The sequence below is a fragment of the Nuphar pumila genome, chromosome 2, assembly GCF_984573655.1.
Source record: "Nuphar pumila chromosome 2, dmNupPumi1.hap1.1, whole genome shotgun sequence".
Lineage (NCBI taxonomy): Eukaryota > Viridiplantae > Streptophyta > Magnoliopsida > Nymphaeales > Nymphaeaceae > Nuphar > Nuphar pumila.
In genome coordinates, this window is record NC_143250.1 from 117524860 (window position 1) to 117548836 (window position 23977).

The window sequence follows — 23977 nt, forward strand, 5'->3', positions numbered from 1 at the left end:
ACCGATTCTGTCTTGGCCAATTCTTTTTGTCTGATAGAGAACTACTACACACTCAGCATTAAGGATGCTCCACGAGTCGAGTGACCTGAACATGAGGTATTGAAACTTAGCTCATTATTGCATCAAGTCAAGTTGACTTCGTGTTCATGATGAGCTTGAGATAAACAAATTGAGTTTGAGGTAACTCATTTACTAAAAAGTACATTGTTTCAAAACATGTAGCAGTAGGATTTGATTTCTAAACCTATTTCTTGCAAGCCAAATGCTTCAACTATCCATTTCACACTCCATTGTATGGAATAAAATATATTTATTACTACTTAAAAACCTTGCGTCATGAGTCCAACTGAATACCTTCTGTTCATGATGGCTTACCAAGGTATTTACAAGAATGAATGAACTCTTCGCGCTGAGCACAAGCTGAACCATGAGTGGCTTATTTAATTTTTTCCTCATTATCTGTTATCAAGGCAAGCTGAGGTTAGGCAGACCCCTACCAGTTATACAATGATACCATTGGGATTCGAACTTGCAACGTCCCAACACAAGGTGACGTGCACTAGGTTCTCCTACCAGACATGAAGATGTTAGTAAGACTTGACACGCAACTTGAGTGTGAAAACATTTTAAAAAATAGGACGAGGACAGGGATTTTTTTAATCAATAAAATGTTATTTTGAATATTTCAATGTATAAGCATACAATTTTAATAAAATAGACAGAGATTACCTTTACATCCATATGATTGAACAGACCACAGATTTAAAAGAGATTAATCATCAAATACATTAAGGACTAAGTTGGCCATCATAACAGACAAGATATAAGCACCAATCAACTGATGAGAGTGTTCTTGTCCCTGGTACCTTTCAAATTGAATGCATTAAGATTTGTTTACCTATTGAGAGCGATTGACAGTACAACAGCCAATACGAACCAACCTAAGAAAAAATAACATACCAGCCTGGTTGGTCCAACATCCTCTGGTTCCTACATGCACGATGACAAAATATTATGCTCTTAAGCAGTACATTACTAACCATTGTTGAAGTTGAGCAAACTGAAAAAACAACACATGAAGAAGAAAAAAAAACCCATCTTAATTACGACAGAAGCAAAATTTAAGCAAACATCTGCATGAAAACATATAACCAAAAAGTCATGTTTGATGAAAGGGGGCAGGGGCGTAGCTAGGGGGGGGCAGGACTGGGCTGTAGCCCAGTCCTGCCTCCCCAAACAGTTAATTTTTTTTTTTTAAAAGCCCAGTCCTAGCCCTGCCCTGATTCCATATGAAATAGATTTTTATCCATTTTTTAGCCCAGCCCTGACTGCAGCAAATAGTTTGATTTGTCCATATGAAATAGATTTTTATTAATAATTGTAGCCATTTTTATTTTATCTCAAAAAAAAAAAAATCGGGGGCGCTGCCCCCGAACCCCCGACTATCACACAAATACAGTTTTTTTTGCTACACCCCTGTTTGCCCCCCCCCCCCCCCCCCCCTCACATGAATCCTAGCTACGCCCCTGAAAGGGGTCAATTAATGTAAAAAGAAGGCTGCTTCTAAGATATATATAGCCCTCCCCCTAAAAAAAGGACATATAACCCTGCTTTAGACGACAAAATTCGGTACAAGGTGGTTCAATCATGTTTAGCTTCACCACTGACCAATCTTAGGACGGAATGATAGCACTGAACCTGTAATAATATTTTGCAGCAAGGCCTCATTCCTATAGGAAAGGAATTTGGATATTAAAACGATTAATTTGGACCAAGGTTTCCAGGAAGGGAAACAGAACGTGGAAATATCTTTTTAGGTTCATGTGAAACGAAAAACGTGTGTACACGTGTGTGTGTGTGAGAGAGAGAGAAATTTTTTGTATAAAAATATTTTCTTATTTAAACAAAATGTATAAAACACATAGAAAATGTGTTTTTCATCCAAAGTAAATAGGTTTTCTCGCACATTGAAAATGTGTTTCCCACAAGTTTCCGAGAGGTTGGGTTCACGTTTCGGAAACCGTTTCTCAAAAAAATGAGTTACCCACGTGCAAGTAGTGAAGTTTCTGGTAACCCTGATTTGAACATGCATTCATAAGTGTCAACGAAAAAGACTTCCACCGATGAGTCGTGTAAAAGTAATTGCTATACTTTATATGTGACGGCAAAAACATAATAATAATAAATTCTAATTCAAACGCAACACAAAAGGCATTGCTAATGTAGACCCATTACTAGCAAGTTATGATAAGAGAGGGTGGAAGATCGATACCTGAGGGGAAGGAGGCTGAGTAGGGGTCTGGGTTATGTCAACTTCGAATGGCCAAACGTATCGGTCGGGTTTCTCGCTCCTTGCTAAACTCCAATCATATAATCTTCTCTCTTCTTCGGACGAGAGAATCGCATAAGATTCCTAATTGGAAGCAAGGGATCCATGGTCATACAACATCTACCATTAGTCGTAACAAAACTATGATAACCTAAACTCATCAACATCGTGAATAAAAACTTCATACTGTAGCAATACATCCGGTAGGAGCCAAAATCTAGAAATGTGGGTTATCTAACCTTCAAGAGCTCCAATCCCTTCTCGGCTTGCTCCTCATCCAGTCCTTGATACATGAGATCCTTGTTGGATTAACCCCCACGATTAACGTGGTTGTTATCCACAATGTGGATACATCCCCGTTGAGGGATGATCCTGCCGATAAATCAGCATGAGATGAAGGGGAACGGTGCGTAACCGTTCCCACCTTATGCATATAAGAACAGGGTATCATGAGCGACCTTGTGAGAAGGAAATCGAAGGTCTACTCACCGACTGCATCTGGTAGCCTGGGCTCGTGAAGGGCTGCAGTCTGGCTGAGCAGAAAACTCCGGCGACCACAGTAGCTCCATCAATGGCGGCATCAGGTACGCTCTGCTGTTTTCTTTTTATGCAGGGCCATCGCCACGCTGCGGAATGCCGAATAGTTGGCCTCACCGGAAAACCCCCAGCCGGACCCGACATTGGGTTATGGGCCCACACCACGCTTCCGCTGCGGGGTGTGCTCTGGGTTGACCAGCAAAGCAGGTCACCGTGGGGTGACACTGCTGCTGGTCACCGGCGCCTGTCGCCGGCACCGGCGACTGTCGCCGTTGGGCGACAGATTGATTAAAAAAAAATCTTTTACCTCTGTTTTGGGGGTTTTCTGTCGGCGAGGACACCGTCGGCGTTTCACTCCTTCATCCGCCATTAAAGCGTTGCTGGGACTGTCGCCGGCGACTATTGAGTCGCCGAATTTCTGGAAAGGGTTCTGCGGCATCTGTTTTGGCCAGCAGATGGATGGTTGTTTTCGCTGGAGGAGAAACACCATCTGGAGCGGCGGTGTTGGTCGTCGGCAGGGGGCATCGCCGGCAGGCGGCGTGGGTCGCCGGCAGGCGGCGTGGGTCGCCGGCAGGCGACGTTGGTTGCCGACCGGCGACATTGGTCGCCGGCAATGAAAAGAAGGGGAAAACCCCTCTTTTCTAAAAAGATTGGGTTTTCTGCCCTTTTTTCAAAAAAAAAATTTGTTTCAGGTTGGGTTCATTTTCTGAACCGGACCCGCCCACCCGAATCTGATCCATAAAGTTGATTCGGATTCGGGATTCGGGTGGGGACCCGCTCGGGTCCGACCCGTATAAAGTAAACCCCGGGTCAGACCCGGATCCAGTAATACCGGATCCGGCCCAGATCCGGATCCGAACAGTACCGGGTCTGACCCGGATCCAGTCATTACCGGGTCCGACCCGGATCCTGACAGTACCGGGTCCGACTCGGATCCAGATCTTATCGGGTCTGACCCGGATCCAGATAATCCCGGGTCTGACTCGGATCCAGTTTGCAGTCGGGTCTGACCCGGATCCAGGAGGGTCCAGACACTATTTGGCCTGAACCGGATAAGGGACTGACTCGGCCCCTTTCTGGGACCGGTTCGGAGCCGTTTTTGGCCGGTTCCTTCGAGTTTCTCATCAGTTCCGAGATGTTAAGGCCCTGTTTTCTTAAATATAAGAAAATACAGGGGTTTTGGCATATGGTTATAGGGTTTTAATGAACTTTTGTTCATATTTGACCCGGTTCATAAGGTTCAGAACCGGTTCAGACCCTTGGATGATCGGTTCGGGGCTGTTTCAGACCGGTTCAGAGTGCTTTAAGACCGGTTCGTGAAACATATGACAGGTTCATTTAGTTTTAGAACCATTTCGAGAGTCATATGTCTAGCCCATTCGGTTTACGGACTATTTTAAGATATTATTTTATATATAATATTGGCATTAAGGATAGTCAGATAACTTAGTGTATTCATGTCACCAAAGTGACTGAATACACGTATGTTGTCAAAATGTTGTACTATCATATGGTTTTAATCAATATTAATGTTGTACTTATATTCATGAAACGATAAACGACCCAAAGATAGTTTTATCGTGTTTGGAATTTAAGTAGGGTAGAATAAGGTAAATGTGTCGAGATACATCACACATGAGTATCCAAAGGTACCTTGTGTTGATGGTCTAACTTCACAAGAACCTTAGTTTTACCGAATATGGTCGGTAGGCGAAGTGGTTTCGCGTGTCGGAGCTCTTACCAAAGTAGGACTCTGATGACCCCCTTCACTCGCCTAGAAAGAAACATATCAAGGGCTTTTATTATTTTGCTTTTTCCACTAAAGTTTTAGTCTCGTATGAATGTTTCCTGATATGTGTCTTTTGTCATGCAGTTTCTAGTTCTGTGATTTTAGATGGCTCTAGCTCTATACTTTTTCTAGATGGATCTAATTTTAGTGATTGGAAAGAAACTGTTCTTTTTGCATTAGGGTCTATGGATCTAGATTTGGCCCTAAGGATAGATGAACTCGCTGCCCTCACTGATCAGAGTACCGTTGATCAAAAGATTGCTTTTGAGAAGTGGGAGCGCTCGAATAGACTTAGCTTGTTGCTTTTGCAATCTAAAGTAGCTAAGAACATTCGAAGTGCTATCCCACAATGCAAAACAGTGAGGGAATTCATGAATGTCATTGAGGCACAGTTTGTGAGTTCAAACAAGGCCAGAGCCAGTACCCTGATGTCAAAACTGATATCTATGAAATATACTGGAGGGGAGAACATTCGTCAGCATATTTTGGAGATGAGGAACATAGCATCTCAGTTGAATGACATGAAACTCACCATCTATGATTCTTTCATAGTGCATTTAGTCCTAACATCCTTACTCTTGAAATACGGACCTTTCAAAATCTCGTACAACACACATAATGATGAATGGACATTTAATGAACTTATGTCCAAGTGTGTTGAAGAAGAAGAGAGGATGAAAGGTGAGAAGGTACAGAGTGCACATATAGCTTCTCATACGTCCAAGGTAGGACCAAAGAAGAATGCATTTAAGAGAAATGCTAGGAAGAAGCCAACTGGGGATAAGTCATCTCAAGACAAGCAATCTAACTCTACTCCCATAAAGTACTTCTTTTGCAAGAAGAAGGGACACATAAAGGCAGATTGCATAAAGTACAAGAAGTGGTTGGAAAAAAAAGGTAATTTGTCATTTGTTTCTCATTAATGTAATTTATTACAAATTCCTGAAAATAGCTGGTGGATTGATTCTGGTGCTACTGTTCATATTTCCAACTGTCTACAGTTGTTCATGAGCAGAAGGGAACAAAAAATGCATGAGAAAAGCATCTATTCGGGAAACAATATGCGTTCACATGTGAAGGGTGTTGGAACCTGCAGGATTACTCTGGATACAGGCATAGTTTTAGATCTTCATGATGTCTTTTATATTCCATCGTATAGTAGAAACTTAATTTCAATTTCAAAGTTGAATAAATTTGGATATTGTTTTAAGTTTGAAAATTCCAAATTGTTCATATTCAAAAATTCAATTGAAATTGGTTCTGCATCAGTTTATGATGGTTTATATAGATTGAATGTGAAGATCCAAACTCAGGAGTCTTTGACTTCTGAATACGAATTGGTTGGAAATAAACGTAGCATGACAGATGATAAATCTTATATGCTTTGGCATCGAAGGTTGGGTCATATATCTGAAAAGAGAATAAAGAGACTGGTAAATGAAGGGATCTTGCAATCTCTAGATTTTACTGGCAATGACTCATGTGTTGATTGCATAAAGGCTAAGCATACAAACATATATAAAGAGGGTGCCAAACGCAGTAGTGAGATATTAGAAATAGTCCATACAGATGTATGTGGACCATTTTCTCCCTGTTAAACAGGCAAAAAATATTTTGTCACCTTTATTGATGACTATTCTCGGTATATGTATCTCTACTTGATTTTCGAAAAATCTGATATTTTTCAGATGTTTAAAGAATTTAAGAAAGAAGTAGAGAAACAAACTGATAAGGTTATTAAAATAGTCAGGTCTGATAGAAGTGGCGAATATTATGGTAGGTTTACTGAGATGGGGCAAAGGGAAGGACTATTCGCGCGATTTCTTAAAGAGGAAGGCATTGTGCCTCAATATACCATGCCTGATAGTGCCTATCAGAATGGTGTAGCTGAAAGGAGAAATCGTACGCTTAAAGAAATGGTCAGGGCTATGTTGAATTATTCAACACTTCCCATAAAGTTGTGGGGTGAAGCCTTAAGGACAACTGTGCATATTTTGAATAAGGTTCCTACGAAATCTGTGCCTAAAACTCCTTACGAGTTGTGGACAGGTAGGAAACCATCATTGTCTTATATGCACATATGGGGATGTCCTGCAGAGGCTAAACTATATAACCTCCACATTAAAGCCTTTGATCAAAGAACAACCAGTGCATATTTCATTGGTTATCCAGAAAGATCAAAAGGGTACATGTTTTATTGCCCATCTCACTCACCACAGATTGTTGAAACGGATAAGGCTAAATTCCTAGAAGATGGTTCAGTAGGATTGAGTGCACTTCAAAGCATTGATTTTGAGGAAATACAGGATCAAGTTTTATAACCTGTTAAAGAAAACATCGAAAGATATCACATTGTTATTCCCAATGATGGTGTGGTTGATCATTCGATCGTTAATGCACAAATCCAAAGTGAACCTATTATGGACAATGCGGAAGAGCACGAATAGGATGATCAGCTTCCATCTGAGCCTGAGGAACGACCTGTTTGGAGATCCACAAGAATTAGGAGATCTGCCATACATCCTGATTATGTGGTGTACCTTCAGGAGCCTGGTGATTTCATAGATATGGATGATGACCCGTTGAATTTTGTGAAAGCTGTTGAAACCAAACAATCTTCGCACTGGATTGAAGCCATGAAAGAAGAGTTAGACTCTATGGCTAAAAATCAAGTGTGGGATCTTGTCACGTTACCTAAAGGAGTAAAGCCCGTAGGGTGTAAATGGGTCTTTAAGACCAAGGACTCCAAAGGTAACATAAAGAGACATAAAGCAAGATTGGTTGCTAAATGATTCACCCAAATGGAGGGCATTGACTATAATGAGACATTCTCTCCTGTCTAAACTAAGGAGTCAATGAGGATTATTCTGGCCCTCGTAGCTCATTATGACTTAGAGCTACATCAGATGGATGTGAAAACAATGTTCCTCAACGGAGATCTGAATGAAGAGGTATACATGGAACAACCTCTTGGTTTCTCTGAAAATGATCGTTTGGTTTGTAAGCTTAACAAATCAATATATGGACTTAAACAGGCCTCCCGACAGTGGTATATTAAATTTTCCCAAGTCATTGTGACTTTCGGGTTTACAGAAAACATTATTGATCAATGTATATACCTTAAGGAAAGTGGGAGTAAGTTCATTATATTGATGTTGTATGTGGATGACATCTTACTTGCAACCAACGATATAAAGTTGCTTTCATAGACAAAACAATTTCTTGCATCATATTTTGATATGAAAGATATGGGTGAGGCTGCTTATGTTCTTGGCATTGAGTTTTGTCGAGACCGAGCAAAAGGTTTTCTAGGCCTCTCCCAAAGATCCTATATAGAAAAGGTGTTAAAGCGATATGAGATGGAGAATTGTTCTCCTACTTCTACACCCATATCAAAAGGTGACAAGCTAAGCCTAAAGGATTGTCCACAAAACGATATTGACAAAGCACAGATGAGTGCTTATCCATATGCATCAGTTGTTGGCAGCTTGCAGTACGCGCAGACATGTTCTCGACCAGATATTTCTTTTGCAGTAGGGGTACTTGGCAGATTTCAGTAATGCAGGTTTACCCCATTGGAAGGCTGCCAAGAAAGTCTTGCGGTACTTGCAAGGGACAAAAGACTATATGCTAACGTATCATAAAGTTGATCATCTCAAGGTCATTGGCTACTCAGATGCAGATTTAGGAGGATGCCTGGATAGTAGAAAGTCTACTACTGGGTATGTCTTCTTACTTGTTGGGGGAGCGATCTCTTGGAGGAGTGGAAAGCAGACGACCACTGTTGCCCACACCATGGAGGTAGAATTCATTGCATTATACGAGACTACTTCGCAGGCTATATGGTTAAAGAACTTCATATTACAGTTAAAGGTGGTCGATTCCATTGGAAAGCCACTGAAGGTCTACTGTGATAATGAAGCTGCGGTATCATTTTCAAACAACAACAAAAGTACTACGTCATGCAAGCATATGAAATTGAAGTATTTTGTTGTTAAATAAAGGACGGAGAATCATTTAGTGCATATTGCCAATATTGGTACCAAAGAGATGATCGTTGATCCTCTTACTAAAGGGCTAGCACCAGGATTATATTCCGAATATGTAATGAGGATGAGATTGTTAAACTCTTTTTGACATATGCACATAAATAAAGTGATCACTTTCAGTTTTTTATTCTCATTATAGTTGTTGTCAATCTTCTAAGGATTAGAGATTCAACTAAGGACCTTTAGAATAGATTATAAAGGCCAATCTATTCATCAAGTTATTTCCATAAGGTTTTCTGGTTAAAAAGATTTATCGTTGGATCAAGTGGGAGAATGTTGGATTAACCACCACGATTAACGTGGTGGTTATCCACAATGTGGATACATCCCCGTTGAGGGATGATCCTGCCGATAAATCAGCATGAGATGAAGGGGAACGGTGCGTAACCGTTCCCAGCTTATGCATATAAGAACAGGGTATCATGAGCGACCTTGTGAGAAGGAAATCAAAGGTCTACTCACTGACTGCTTCTGGTAGCCTGAGCTCGTGAAGGGCTGTAGTCCGGCTGAGCAGAAAACTTCGGCGACTACAGTAGCTCCATCAATGGCGGCATCAGGTACGCTCTGCTATTTTCTTTTTATGCAGGGCCATCGCCACCCTGCGGAATGTCGAATAGTTGGCCTCGCCGGAAAACCCCCAGCCGGACCCAACAATCCTCGCATTTTCTTTTGTACGCAACGGTGATCTGGTTGGGATAACAGGGAACTCAGATGCTAGGTGGTGCACGAGAAGATGAGTTATAATTGGGGAATGGAGATCAAGAAATTACTTGCAGATTTGGAAAATGCTCATAAGAAGAGGAATTTGAGAGGTAGGTACCTGATCATAGGGTGCTTCCTGGGGGATGCCGAGCCTGGCATAATGATCGATGGTCGTGATGGCTGCATTCTAATTCATTTATTCAATCAATTAATTAATCTCAGATCCTCCTCTTAGTTTCCCCCACAATGAGAGAGAGAGTACCGATGCCTCGGAGTGCCTTCTGGACGTTGTCGGCGGTGATAAGAGAGGAGAAGCCCTGGGGTTTGCCCACCACCGATGAAGAAGAAGGGCCGTCGGAAGGGCTCTCTGTAGTAGAGCTCTCCACGGCCGTCTCCGGTGTCGCGCCTCCGACGAACTGCGGACCCCGAAGCGGCGGTTTTTTCGCCGGAAAACCCGTGAATTTAGGCCGGGAAGCCACGAGGCCGAATGTCGGAGACACGACTCTTGCAGCCATCACTTTTATATAAAATATCACCCACTCTTCCCACAATGTAATCATCCACAAAGGCTATGTCCGTATCCGTTTAGGCTGATTGGATCAAGTTGCACCCGACCCAGGCGGTGGAAGCCACAATGACTGAGACCTTCATCATAGCTGGGTGATTCGAGGGCCAGCGGGGTGGTTGTGACGGTGCTGAGATGAAGGCACCGGATCAAACCCTAGCTATCGCGTGTCCATAGCTTTCAGAGGTGGGCCACGTAAGCCTGGGTGGTTGTGAGGCCCCACCCAGGGTTTTCCTCACTAAAGTGTAGGAGAGCATCGGGTTGGGCTTTAAGTGCGGCCGAGCCCGGAAATGACCCAATCTGTTTACTTACGGGCTGGGTTTTGGCCCTGTTCTTAACGGGTTCGGGTTTGAAGAGCAGCCCATGACTTAGCCCAATGGGTCAATGTGAAGCGGGTTGGTCTTGACCCAAACCTATGTGTGGGTCATTTTTTTAATAACATTAATAAATTAATTTTTAGAACAAAAAAATGAATTAAATAAAAAAACATAAAATTCAAAATTCTACATCTCATAATGTTCGAAGCATCTAAATCAATCTTGAATTTTGGTCCTCCTATGCAATACAACATGGTTTATTCAATCCATTAATATGGTTTAACCCATTAAGCAATATAACCTACAAAAAAAGTGGCGGAGCTAGGAATTTAGCCTAGGGTGCACAAATACACAATGAAAAGGAAAATAAAAATTAATAAACTATATAACATATTTAAAAAATCAAATAATAATATTTTAAAGCATACCTTTTATAATTGACCTTGCCGGTTTTTCATATTATGAAAATCATTCATAATTGAATCATTGCTAATAGTGTCAAATATGTCCTTCTCGACGTAGGTAATCAAAACATTATTCATTAATTCATTCGTCTTCCATTTAGTTACGCAATCGAGTCTTGATAATATTATAACTGAAAAATCTCTTTCAATACTTGTCATTGGGATCAGCAGAGTCAAAGCTAAAGTGATAAGGAGATAAATCAAAGAAAACACATTATGCGTGATAAGTAGATAAATCAAAGAAAACACATTATGCTTTTTTATCATTACTATCATTTTTGCAAGCTCTGTCAAGCATTTTAAATTTGAAAACTCTATATTGTGTTGCATATCAATGATGTATGCAGTTGATTGTTAAGCATCAATAAATCTGACATACAAAAGTCTCTAGAATAAAATGTAGCAAGACTTATATTATTTTTGTCAAATGCAAAACATGAATTTATTGGACTCAAACATGCTACAGAAAGAAGTATCTTTCTATTTGCTTATGTAAAATGGTTGTTCAACTCTTGCAACTGCATATCAATAACTGTATAAAATAATTTACTACGATAATGATGTAACACTGTGAAATCTTTAATCCTATGTCTTGATCATCCATGAGGTTTATATAGATCAACCATATTAGGAATGATAATCATATTTTTGTTATAAAATGCCGAGATTTTTTTCAAAAAAGAATCTCATCCATTATCTCTCATTTCTTGAAGTCTCTCATTTGATACTACAACTAAACTCATGGCATTGGCAATATCATGATCTTGTCGCTGAAGTTCTTTGAAAGTTCATGAGTGATTTTCAAAATATCATACATCAAATGTAAACAAAATATAAAGTCAAAGTCTTGCAAAATACTTAATAAGGTAAGTACTTCCCTTCTTTTTCCTAAACTTAAAGTTTCTTCAATAACTTCTAATACATTAATAATAGAAGCATTCATATCAATTAAATTGATCAAATTACTATAATGAGAGATTCAACCTGTATCACCAGGTCGTTTGAGTGTTTTTTTTATTTAATCCTTGTTCACTTTTAACTTCACCGAAATCAAGTGCTTCAGCAATCTTAACAGCTTTTGTCTCTTGCAGAAGGTCAAGTCGTCTGCATGATACTGTAAAAACCTTTGATAAATTAGAAACTGAATAGAAAAATGCATCAATTTGCGAATGATTTTTTGCAAGAGCAACAACTACTAATTGAAATTGATGTGCACTAAAATGAATGTAAACAACTGATTCATTTTCTCTCAATATAAATGTCTTAAGTCCATTAAACTCTCCTCACATATTACTTGCTCCATCATAACCTCATCCATGCAATTTTGCTAGACTTAATCAATGCTTAAAAAGTATATTTTCAATTATTACTTTTAGAGATACAACACTTGTGTAATAAACACGTCCAAGCTCTAAAAACTACAAGACTACTTAACCTCGCTGATTAACAAATCGTAAAACAACAGTCATTTGCTCTTTAATTGATATATCTTGAGATTCATCAACCAAAATAGAAAAAAAATCATTTCCAAGTTTCTTAATAATGATATTTGTCATTTATGTAGTAGCGACTCTCTCAACATCTTTTTATATGTCAGGTGATACCAACTTGAGATTATTTGAAGCATTTTGCAATACACTATATTTTATATCATCATTAATATCTATAAAAACGTTCAACCATAGTTTGAAAACTCATCGAGTCAACTCGATGAGTTGGTTGACTTGGCCCGGATCATCCATGTACTGGGTCAAAAACCATTACAACCGTTTATATACAAAACTGGGCCAAGTCAGGTGAGTTTTAGCATGACTCATTCGAGTTTGCCCATGACTTAGTCAAGTCATGCATATGCATATATATATATATATATATATATATATATATATATACATATTGCATATTTTATATATAATTACATATATTATATGAAAAATAATATAAATATTATGTATATTATATATAAATATATGGTAATACATGCATTAATAATATTATACATTAAAATATTATAAAAATATCATAGAATGAATATTATATATAATATATTGATAACATACCATATAATATATTGACCCGGCCAAGTCACCGAGTTGACCCTGCCAAGTTATGAGTCACTCAAGGACAAGCTGAGTGATGAGTCACCGGGTTTTAAAATCTTGCCTTCAACAACTCAATAGTTTCCTTTATTGAAATATTCTTCAAATTCATCATGCTCACGAAATGTCAATCATTGCCTCCGTAAATATCTGATCACAGTAATGGTTGTATTGAAACGAACTCGGTATTCATTTATTTGACCATCGGATTGCTTGTCAAATATTGTCAGTGGAGAATTTTACTGGTGCAAAAGTTGTGCTAGTAAAAGCCTAGCCATTAAAGGTTTTACTGGCACATTTTACATTCACAGTGAAAAAACTCTTTAGTTTTATTGGCGCAAAATCTGCGCCAGTGATAATAGTATCACTGGCGCACAAACGGCACCAGAGAAAATAGTTTTATTGGCACAGTTTGTGTGACAATGAAACTATTTGAAAGTCCTTTTTTACTGGCGCATTTCTTACAACAGTAAAAATATGTTTTTGTTTTAAAAAACATTGAGGTATCATTGATTTTGTTTTCAAAGATAAATTAATTTATTGATGCATTTTTCTATGATAAAACCATGTTGATCTCTATCATATTTGCAGATTCATTAATGACAAAAAGAACAGATAACTCACACTGTCGGGTAACATTTTTTATTGGCTTCAGCCTTTCCCTTGAACCAACTTTTTCAATCGCACCTTCAATATCTATAGTGATCTCTTTGGTTAATCCAATTTCTTCACAAAATCTGACCCATTCGTCTGCACATCCCTCCCTTGCAGCTTCTAGTATGTACTCCACAACGGTCGCTTGTTTTATAGGAGCTGGTCTATCAAGCAAGTTCTACAACACATTCACTTGTAAGTTTCATGGTTATGCAAGCCCATGGAAAGCAACCCAAAAAAAAAAAGAAATCCAAGTTAAAAGAATTGCTAAAAGTGGCATACCGCAATTTCTTTAAATGTTGTCCTCTTTCCACATCTTCCATGCGTCCAACTTAGCATGCGTTAATCTTCTTTGGGAGTTTAAATGTGCTTTCTCATCATCAGTAACTGTGTGTATTGGTGCTGCTCCATCCAACATTTTAAGTGTTTGAATTTAAAAGACTCAAACATCTCGGGAGGCACATGAATACCAGACCATAGGTCTTGATGTGCCTTGAATCTGAGAATACATTCTTTCACATTACTGATGAATACATGTTTGTCTGTCCAGCCACATGCATATAAAAAAATTTCTTATGTTCTATATTCCAAGATAAAAGCTTAAAAAAGAGAATTCAATCAAACCATATACCAGACTAATAGTGGTAATTGGGGTAATATAAAAAATATGTCAATTGTTTACATTTTTGTATTTGTTTTCTTATAATATTGGAACGGTAGAAAGATGCAAGTATTGTCATTTGATTTAATGAATAGAAGTTTTTTCTTGGCAGAGACAGCCATGTAAACATGTGAGGCTTTTGGTTGCTTGATTTATGATTTCTTGTCTCAGTTGTTTAGCATACTTTGATTCATCAATATTGACGATATGAAGATAATTTTATTTTCTAATTGCATTTGACCGGACCCTTCTCTCTTCTAATGTCTTTTATATAAGCCATTTTTGTCATATATTGGTATTGTCCATGTGTTTTTTTTAGGTTTTCGATTCTCTTAATTGTTCAAAAAACTGGCATATTAACATTTTTTTTGGAGTAACTTTTTAAAACTTGTCATGGTATAGGAAATTCTTGAAAAGGTAGTTGACCCTATGGTCATAACAAAAGAAATATTTTTTATTGTGTAGCCTTTTTTTAAATAGTTTGGTCTTCAAAGATCAAACTTACTCAATTCTTGAAAGAAAAGTCCTTATATTGTTTTTTAAATAGTTTGGTCTTCAAAAATGTAAACAAATCTTTAAATATATTACAAAAATCAGAACAAATAGATGACCCTATTTGCCAATATTTTGATGCCATTAGCAGCGGTTGTAACTGCCAGCAGTGAACCTTCTGTATTGATCCTTCACTTTCATTCCACTCTACTAAGTGGGAGTCACTTGTTGGGTCGTCTGGGGGTTTTCCGGCGAAGCCACTATCGGCATCCCTATGTGTGGCGGTGGCCTTGTATAAAACAAAACAAAAAAGCAGAGCGTACCTGAGGCGGTCATTGCTGAACTGCGGTGGTTACCGAAGAAGGGAGGTTGCCGAAAAATTTCTCTGCTTAGCCGGACTGCTGCCCTTCACGAGCCTAGGCTTCTGGATGCAGTCGGTGAGTAGACCCCGTATTTCCCTTTTCAGCATACACTTGACATGGGTCGCTCATGATACCCAGTCTTTATAAAGCATACGATGGGAACGGTTTGCGTAACCGTTCCCCCTTATCGTATGCACATTTATCGGATGGATCATCCCTGATGTGGGGATGTATCCACATCGTGGATAACCACCACGTCAATCGTGGTGGTTAATCCAACATTCTCCCACTTGATCCGACGATAAATCTTTTAACCAAAAAACCTTATGGGAATAACTTGATGAATAGAATGGCCTTTATAATCTATTCTAAAGGTCCTTAGCTGAATCTCTAATCCTTAGGAGATTGACTGTAACGCCCCAGGGTTTTAAAACCTTTAAAAATGCAGATTTTTTTTTTTTTTTACAGCGGAAATAACTTTTGATTTTCGGTTTCCTAAACCTCAGGTACGTCACATTCCAATTAACAACAAAAACAACAATAATTTATATTAACATTATAACATAGTCTTTTTGCAAGGTTCAAAAATGAAAACATTTAGGATTAAATTCAAAATAAATCCTAAATTAATCTCAGGATCTTGGGAATCTGGATTCTTCGATGCCACACTTGTCCAACATCCATTGTAAGATTTCTTATTCCATATCTGAACCTGAAATCCCCATAAAACGGGGTTAGACTTATGATAGCCAAGTAAGTCATTAATCAAAACTATACAAATCAAATATTAAGCATGATTTCAATAATTTACAAATCAAAATGCATACATTCAAGAACAATTATGCAATTATAAATATGATAATTAAAAACAATTTAAAACATGATTATGTATTATATCAACAATGCATAATTTCAGATCAAATTCTGTGAAAGAAAAAGGTCATTGTTTCGATATTAACGCCCTCCTGGTACGGTGGAGAGTACTCCGATCTCAAACAAAGTATTCCGGGGGTATATTATTCTATTGTGGATTACCCAGATACCTGAGTGAAACGGGCTCCCATGCGAGCGGTCAACGACCGGGAAGAATCTCAGCAATGGCGAGCAAACAAGGAGAGTTGGATGCATCCACTGGCATGCGGCAGCCTTGAGACCCGTTGTCTCGACCTCCTCAACCCGAGTGACAGGAGGTCCAGGGAATCTATCGCTCCCAACAATCATCATCTTCACAATGTCACTCCTGGTTGTACCACTACCCCTTCCAGGGTAGGCTAAACCTAGATGGGCTTGAAGGATTCTTTTATAGGACTTTTCATCTTTTCAAAAACTAGGCTCAATAGCCAAATCATTCCTTTCAAATAAACACGGTTCATATGTATCCAGCCCATCCAGAATTTTGCTCTATCACAACGAGCATTCGCCTATGAAGGCGAGAATTAAGTTTGTATAGACATGACTCCCGCAACAATAAAATCTTTCGAAAATCAACATGCTATACAAAATTCTTTTATCAAAATCAAAGTTTTGATCATAGTATCCATCCAAATTTTATTCAAATCATAAGATTGAAAATCTTGTCATTCAAAACAAATATTTATTCATGCGGATATTAAAATATGCATTTGATCAAGAATCAAATTTAGATAATCATGCATGAATTAAAAACATGAATCAAAAGCATGTCTAATATAAAATTATAATATTTTGATAGAATAACTTACTTGGATTTTGATAGAACTTAAGGAGAACAGGATAAAGCGCTCGTGCTTTGATTTAATCTGATAGAATTCATTATATTAGTTAATATTTTTATATCGAATTTCGAGTAGTATTTGCCCTATATTTTAAAGAAGTATCTTTTGAAGAAATTATTAAAAATCTAAAAATTTATTTGTAATTGACTTTAAAACTTTTATAAGAATTTTCACAGAGTTTCCTCTGTACTAACTCAAATGTTTGAAAAAGGGTTTGAACTTGAATTCGAGTTATAAGAATTCGAACATGACTTTGCGTCACAAATATTTTTATAAAGGTTTTTCAAAAAAATTGATTTAAATATTTAAAAGGATTTTTGAAAATTTTAACAGAATTTCCTTTATAAAAATCACTTTTTTTTCTGAAATAGTTATAAAAATTTTGATATAACTTCTACTAAATAAACTGAAATATTCTAAACTATCTGAAAAACTTTTGCCAGAATTCTAATTAAAATAATTAATCTTTTTCAGAAATTATTTAAAAATTTGGTCAGAATTACTGCTATACTAATTCTACTTTTTTCAAAAATCTTTAAATTATTTTGACAGAACTTCGGCTATAAAAACTCAAATTTTTTAAAAGTCTTTTATAAAATTTTGCCAGAACTACTGCTAAAGTAGTTCGGAATACTTAAAAATATTTAGAAAAATTTGAACAGAGCTTCCCCTATGTAAAGGCTGGGTTGGATTAAATTTTGGCAAAATTGCCAAAATTTAAATCCAAAAGAAATAAAGTTGGGGTTCAGAAAGAGAATAGGGAAGCTCAGAAAGTATAAATTCAAATTTAGAAGAGGGTTTCTAAATACTAACCTTGTTTAGTTGATTTGAGCAGCGCTTCCGCTATCCAAATCCGACCTTTCTGCTAAGTTTAGCAGAACTCATGCAGGCAGCGCTTCCGAGGCTGTTTCTGATCTGACGAAACTTCTTGCAGAAGAACGAACTTCGCTTAAGGAAGAGAAAAAGGGATAGAATAGGTTTCTCAGAAAAAATCTGAGATTCTACGGAGTTTTTAAACTAAAATCTAGAGAGAGAAATTCAAAGGTAGAGAGAGAAAGTAGGAGAGAGAGAGAGAGAGATCTTAGAGAGAGAAGGAGTCTTGGACTTGGGTAGAGAGAGAGAGGGGGTGAGGGGTATTTATAGGAGAGAGAAGGGAGGTCGCCCCCCCTGTGGGGCCCATTTTGGTGACATTTGTCACCTAATTTAATTAAAATATTAATTTATTTTGACACTTGTCATTTCTTTAATATTTTATTCATTTTTTTGACATGTGTCAGAGAGAGAAAAGGGATGGGTGTCACCTCCTCATTGTGAGGTGACACTTGTCAGCTCATGGTTTTGGAAAAACCATGGCTGCCCTTGGTTTTGGGCCAGTGGTTTTCCAAAACCATGGTCTCTTGAATATTTTAATATAAAATATTATATTTTATTTGATTGCTAAATTTTTTATACCTTTTATACCCTAATTCAAATTCCATCTTTCAGAACTGCCATAAGGGAATTTAGAATTACTTGAGTGTCCTTCTGTAGTTCAATAAATTACATATCCTGCCATTGAGAATGGTAAATTACCATTTTCGTCCCTGACAATTTTATTAATTCCCTGAAAATATCCTAAAAGAAAGATTACTATTTTGACCTTATATAGTTGGGTATTTTACCGAAAAAATGCCACTGAATTGGCAAATTACTAAGCTACCCTTTGACAATTTGATTAATGACTAGAATGTCCCTGAATTCTGATTTTTGAACAAGCCTCAACAAAATTTTATCAGAACTTCAAATATAGATTCAGATCTTTACTTTGAACAGTACTAACCATAAAATTCAGGGTTTTAACACTATAATTCACATTCAGAATAAATAAAAATTAAAACTTGAATTTTCTTCAGAATTTATAAATCATTAAAAATTTTGGGTATTACATTCTACCCCCCTAAAAGAAAAATTTCGTCCTCGAAATTTATGTACAATTTAAACAAACAATTCTGGATACTTCTCTCTGATGCTGTTTTCAGGTTCCCAAGTACATTCTTCAATTCCGTGATGTTGTCATCTGACTTTAATCAGAGGAATAGTCTTTGTTCTTAAAATTTGATCTCTTCTATCCATAATTTCTATAGGCTTTTCCTCAACAGTCATGTCTTCTCGAATTGCTATATCTTGATGCTGGATAATATGAGATGGATCATAAACATATTTTCGCAGCATTGAAACATGAAATACATTATGAATCTGTGCATACTGAGGAGGCAATTCGATTCTATAAGCAGTTTCACCGATTCGTTCTAGAATCTTAAAAGGTCCTACAAATCTAGGACTTAACTTTCCCTTCTTTCCAAATCTGAACACACTTTTGGTTGGAGATACTTTGACGAAGACCATATCTTCAACTTCAAAAGCGAGTTCTTTCCGTCTTTGATCAGCATATCCTTTTTGTCGGCTCTGGGCAGCGCGTAGTCTGTCTCGGATCAAATTTACTTGCTGAGTATAATGTTGTAGTATCATTGGTGACTCTAACTTTCGTTCACCAATTTCATTCCAATAGAGTGGCGATCGACAAGGTCTTCCATATAAAGCTTCGTATGACGCCATTCCAATACTGGTATGATAACTATTATTATAAGCGAATTCAGCTAGCATAATATGAATATCTCAATCTCCTTTCCATTCTAGCATACAGGCGCGTAACATATCTTCCAGAGTTTGAATAGTACGCTCTGATTGTCCATCAGTTTGGGGATGAAATGCAGAACTGAACTTTAATTTTGTTCCCAAAGCTTGCTGCAGTTGGTTCCAGAATCAAGAAGTAAACCTGGGATCACGATCAGAGATAATTGAAAATGGTATTCCATGTAGTCTTACAATCTCTTGAATGTATAAATCTGCCAGACTTTCCAAAGATTGACTTATACGAATAGGTAGAAAGTGAGCTGATTTAGTTAATCGGTCAATAATAACCCAAATTTACAAGAATTTACATATTTAACAAAAGTTAACAAAAGATATCCTATGGAAGCTTGAGGAATTTTCCCAAATAATTTCTCTTGTTCCTAATCTGCCTTGGTGGATGAGAAGGTCCTGCAACATTTGGATCTATATTATAAATTTGTTTATCTGGATTTCCTAAATATAAGCTAAGATCATCCGTAGGTTCTCTTGAGGTATATATAGGATCAGGAGGTTGGACTGAAAATACAAAGTCCAAAGGAGTTAAAGTGGGTGCAGAAGCAGGTACTATGGGTGAGTCAGATGAAATGACAATAGGTTCCATTGGAGGAGGAGGAGCAAGAATAACCACACGAGATTGTTGATCTTGTAGGTTTTCAGCGGCTTGCTGTCTTTTAATGCAACCCGTCTTCACTTGGCATTCTTTTTCTATATGCCAACTTCTCCACAAAATAAATATTCTTCCGATTCCAGTGGGCAAGGTTGTGATAAATGGGTCTGTAAACACCTATGACATTTTTCTAAGTTTTCTTTTTCTTTTGTGACACTTCGAACTTGATTTTCTAAATTATCCACCACCCGTTTTTGTACTGTCTGTGATTCTTCTAGCTTTTGAACATCCTTGACAAGTTCTTTAATAATATTGACCAGATCTTGAGGAGTCATCTATAAGAAGAATAATGATTTAACAATAATAATAAAATAAAAATCTAAAGTACATACTTACAGTGTAATGTATGAACAAGGTGGATCTCGAACCAGATTTCCCAAAACTCGGCTCAGATACCAACTGTAACGCCCCGGGGTTTTAAAACCTTTAAAAATGCAGTTTTTTTTTTTTACAGCGGAAATAACTTTTGATTTTCGGTTTCCTAAACCTCAGGCACGTCACATTTCAATTAACAACAAAAACAACAATAATTTATATTAACATTATAACATAGTCATTTTACAAGGTTCAAAAATGAAAACATTTAGGATTAAATTCAAAATAAATCCTAAATTAATCTCAGGATCTTGGGAATCTGGATTCTTCGATGCCACACTTGTCCAACTTCCATTGTAAGATTTCTTATTCAATATCTGAAGCTGAAATCCCCATAAAACAGGGTTAGACTTATGATAGCCAAGTAAGTCATTAATCAAAACTATACAAATCAAATATTAAGCATGATTTCAATAATTTACAAATCAAAATGCATACATTCAAGAACAATTATGCAATTATAAATATGATAATTAAAAACAATTTAAAACATGATTATGTATTATATCAACAATGCATAATTTCAGATCAAATTCTGTGAAAGAAAAAGGTCATTGTTTCGATATTAACGCCCTCCTGGTACGGTGGAGAGTACTCCGATCTCAAACAAAGTATTCCGGGGGTATATTATTCTATTGTGGATTACCCAGATACCTGAGTGAAACGGGCTCCCATGCGAGCGGTCAACGACCGGGAAGAATCTCAGCAATGGCGAGCAAACAAGGAGAGTTGGATGCATCCACTGGCATGCGGCAGCCTTGAGACCCGTTGTCTCGACCTCCTCAACCCGAGTGACAGGAGGTCCAGGGAATCTATCGCTCCCAACAATCATCATCTTCACAATGTCACTCCTGGTTGTACCACTACCCCTTCCAGGGTAGGCTAAACCTAGATGGGCTTGAAGGATTCTTTTATAGGACTTTTCATCTTTTCAAAAACTAGGCTCAATAGCCAAATCATTCCTTTCAAATAAACACGGTTCATATGTATCCAGCCCATCCAGAATTTTGCTCTATCACAACGAGCATTCGCCTATGAAGGCGAGAATTAAGTTTGTATAGACATGACTCCCGCAACAATAAAATCTTTCGAAAATCAACATGCTATACAAAATTCTTTTATCAAAATCAAAGTTTTGATCATAGTATCCATCCAAATTTTATTCAAATCATAAGATTGAAAATCTTGTCATTCAAAACAAATATTTATTCATGCGGATATTAAAATATGCATTTGATCAAGTATCAAATTTAGATAATCATGCATGAATTAAAAACATGAATCAAAAGCATGTCTAATATAAAATTATAATATTTTGATAGAATAACTTACTTGGATTTTGATAGAACTTAAGGAGAACAGGATAAAGCGCTCGTGCTTTGATTTAATATGATAGAATTCATTATATTAGTTAATATTTTTATATCGAATTTCGAGTAGTATTTGCCCTATATTTTAAAGAAGTATCTTTTGAAGAAATTATTAAAAATCTAAAAATTTATTTGTAATTGACTTTAAAACTTTTATAAGAATTTTCACAGAGTTTCCTCTGTACTAACTCAAATGTTTGAAAAAGGGTTTGAACTTGAATTCGAGTTATAAGAATTTGAACATGACTTTGCGTCACAAATATTTTTATAAAGGTTTTTCAAGAAAATTGATTTAAATATTTAAAAGGATTTTTGAAAATTTTAACAGAATTTCCTTTATAAAAATCGCTTTTTTTCTGAAATAGTTATAAAAATTTTGATATAACTTCTACTAAATAAACTGAAAATTTCTAAACTATCTGAAAAACTTTTGCCAGAATTCTAATTAAAATAATTAATCTTTTTCAGAAATTATTTAAAAATTTAGTCAGAATTACTGCTATACTAATTCTACTTTTTTCAAAAATCTTTAAATTATTTTGACAAAACTTCGGCTATAAAAACTCAATTTTTTTAAAAGTCTTTTATAAAATTTTGCCAGAACTACTGCTAAAGTAGTTCGGAATACTTAAAAATATTTAGAAAAATTTGAACAGAGCTTCCCCTATGTAAAGGCTGGGTTGGATTAAATTTTGGCAAAATTGCCAAAATTTAAATCCAAAAGAAATAGAGTTGGGGTTCATAAAGAGAATAGGGAAGCTCAGAAAGTATAAATTCAAATTTAGAAGAGGGTTTCTAAATACTAACCTTGTTTAGTTGATTTGAGCAGCGCTTCCGCTATCCAAATCCGACCTTTCTGCTAAGTTTAGCAGAACTCATGCAGGCAGCGCTTCCGAGGCTGTTTCTGATCTGACGAAACTTCTTGCAGAAGAACGAACTTCGCTTAAGGGAAGAGAAAAAGGGATAGAATAGGTTTCTCAGAAAAAATCTGAGATTCTACGAAGTTTTTAAACTAAAATCTAGAGAGAGAAATTCAAAGGTAGAGAGAGAAAGTAGGAGAGAGAGAGAGATCTTAGAGAGAGAAGGAGTCTTGGACTTGGGTAGAGAGAGGGGGGTATTTATAGGAGAGAGAAGGGAGGTCGCCCCCCCTGTGGGGCCCATTTTGGTGACATTTGTCACCTAATTTAATTAAAATATTAATTTATTTTGACACTTGTCATTTCTTTAATATTTTATTCATTTTTTTGACATGTGTCAGAGAGAGAAAAGGGATGTGTGTCACCTCCTCATTGTGAGGTGACACTTGTCAGCTCATGGTTTTGGAAAAACCATGGCTGCCCTTGGTTTTGGGCCAGTGATTTTCCAAAACCATGGTCTCTTGAATATTTTAATATAAAATATTATATTTTATTTGATTGCTAATTTTTTTATACCTTTTATACCCTAATTCAAATCCCATCTTTCAGAACTGCCATAAGGGAATTTAAAATTACTTGAGTGTCCTTCTGTAGTTCAATAAATTACATATCCTGCCATTGAGAATGGTAAATTACCATTTCCGTCCCTGACAATTTTATTAATTCCCTGAAAATATCCTAAAAGAAAGATTACTATTTTGACCTTATATAGTTGGGTATTTTACCGAAAAATGCCACTGAATTGGCAAATTACTAAGCTACCCTTTGACAATTTGATTAATGACTAGAATGTCCCTGAATTCTGATTTTTGAACAAGCCTCAACAAAATTTTATCAGAACTTCAAATATAGATTCAGATCTTTACTTTGAACAATACTAACCATAAAATTCAGGGTTTTAACACTATAATTCACATTCAGAATAAATAAAAATTAAAACTTGAATTTTCTTCAGAATTTATAAATCATTAAAAATTTTGGGTATTACATTGACAACAACCATAATGAGAATAAAAAAACTGAAAGTGATCACTTTATTTATATGCATATGTCAAAAAGAGTTTAACAATCCCATTCTCATTACATGTTCGGAATATAATCCCGGTGCTAGCTTTTTAGTAAGAGGATCAACGATCATATCTTTGGTACCAATATTGACAATATGCACTAAATGATTCTCCGTCCTTTCTTTAACAACAAA

At 36.7% G+C, this 23977-nt stretch overlaps 1 long non-coding RNA gene across 1 annotated transcript; it reads right to left on the minus strand.

Moving 5' to 3' along the window:
• Positions 1-671: 671 nt before the first annotated feature.
• Positions 672-2422, minus strand: LOC149846882 (uncharacterized). The gene is made up of 2 exons (XR_016430569.1): positions 2273-2422; positions 672-990 (listed from the first exon to the last, which is right to left on the minus strand). It is a non-coding gene; the product is annotated as an uncharacterized LOC149846882 (long non-coding RNA).
• Between the last annotated feature and the right edge of the window lie 21555 nt (positions 2423-23977).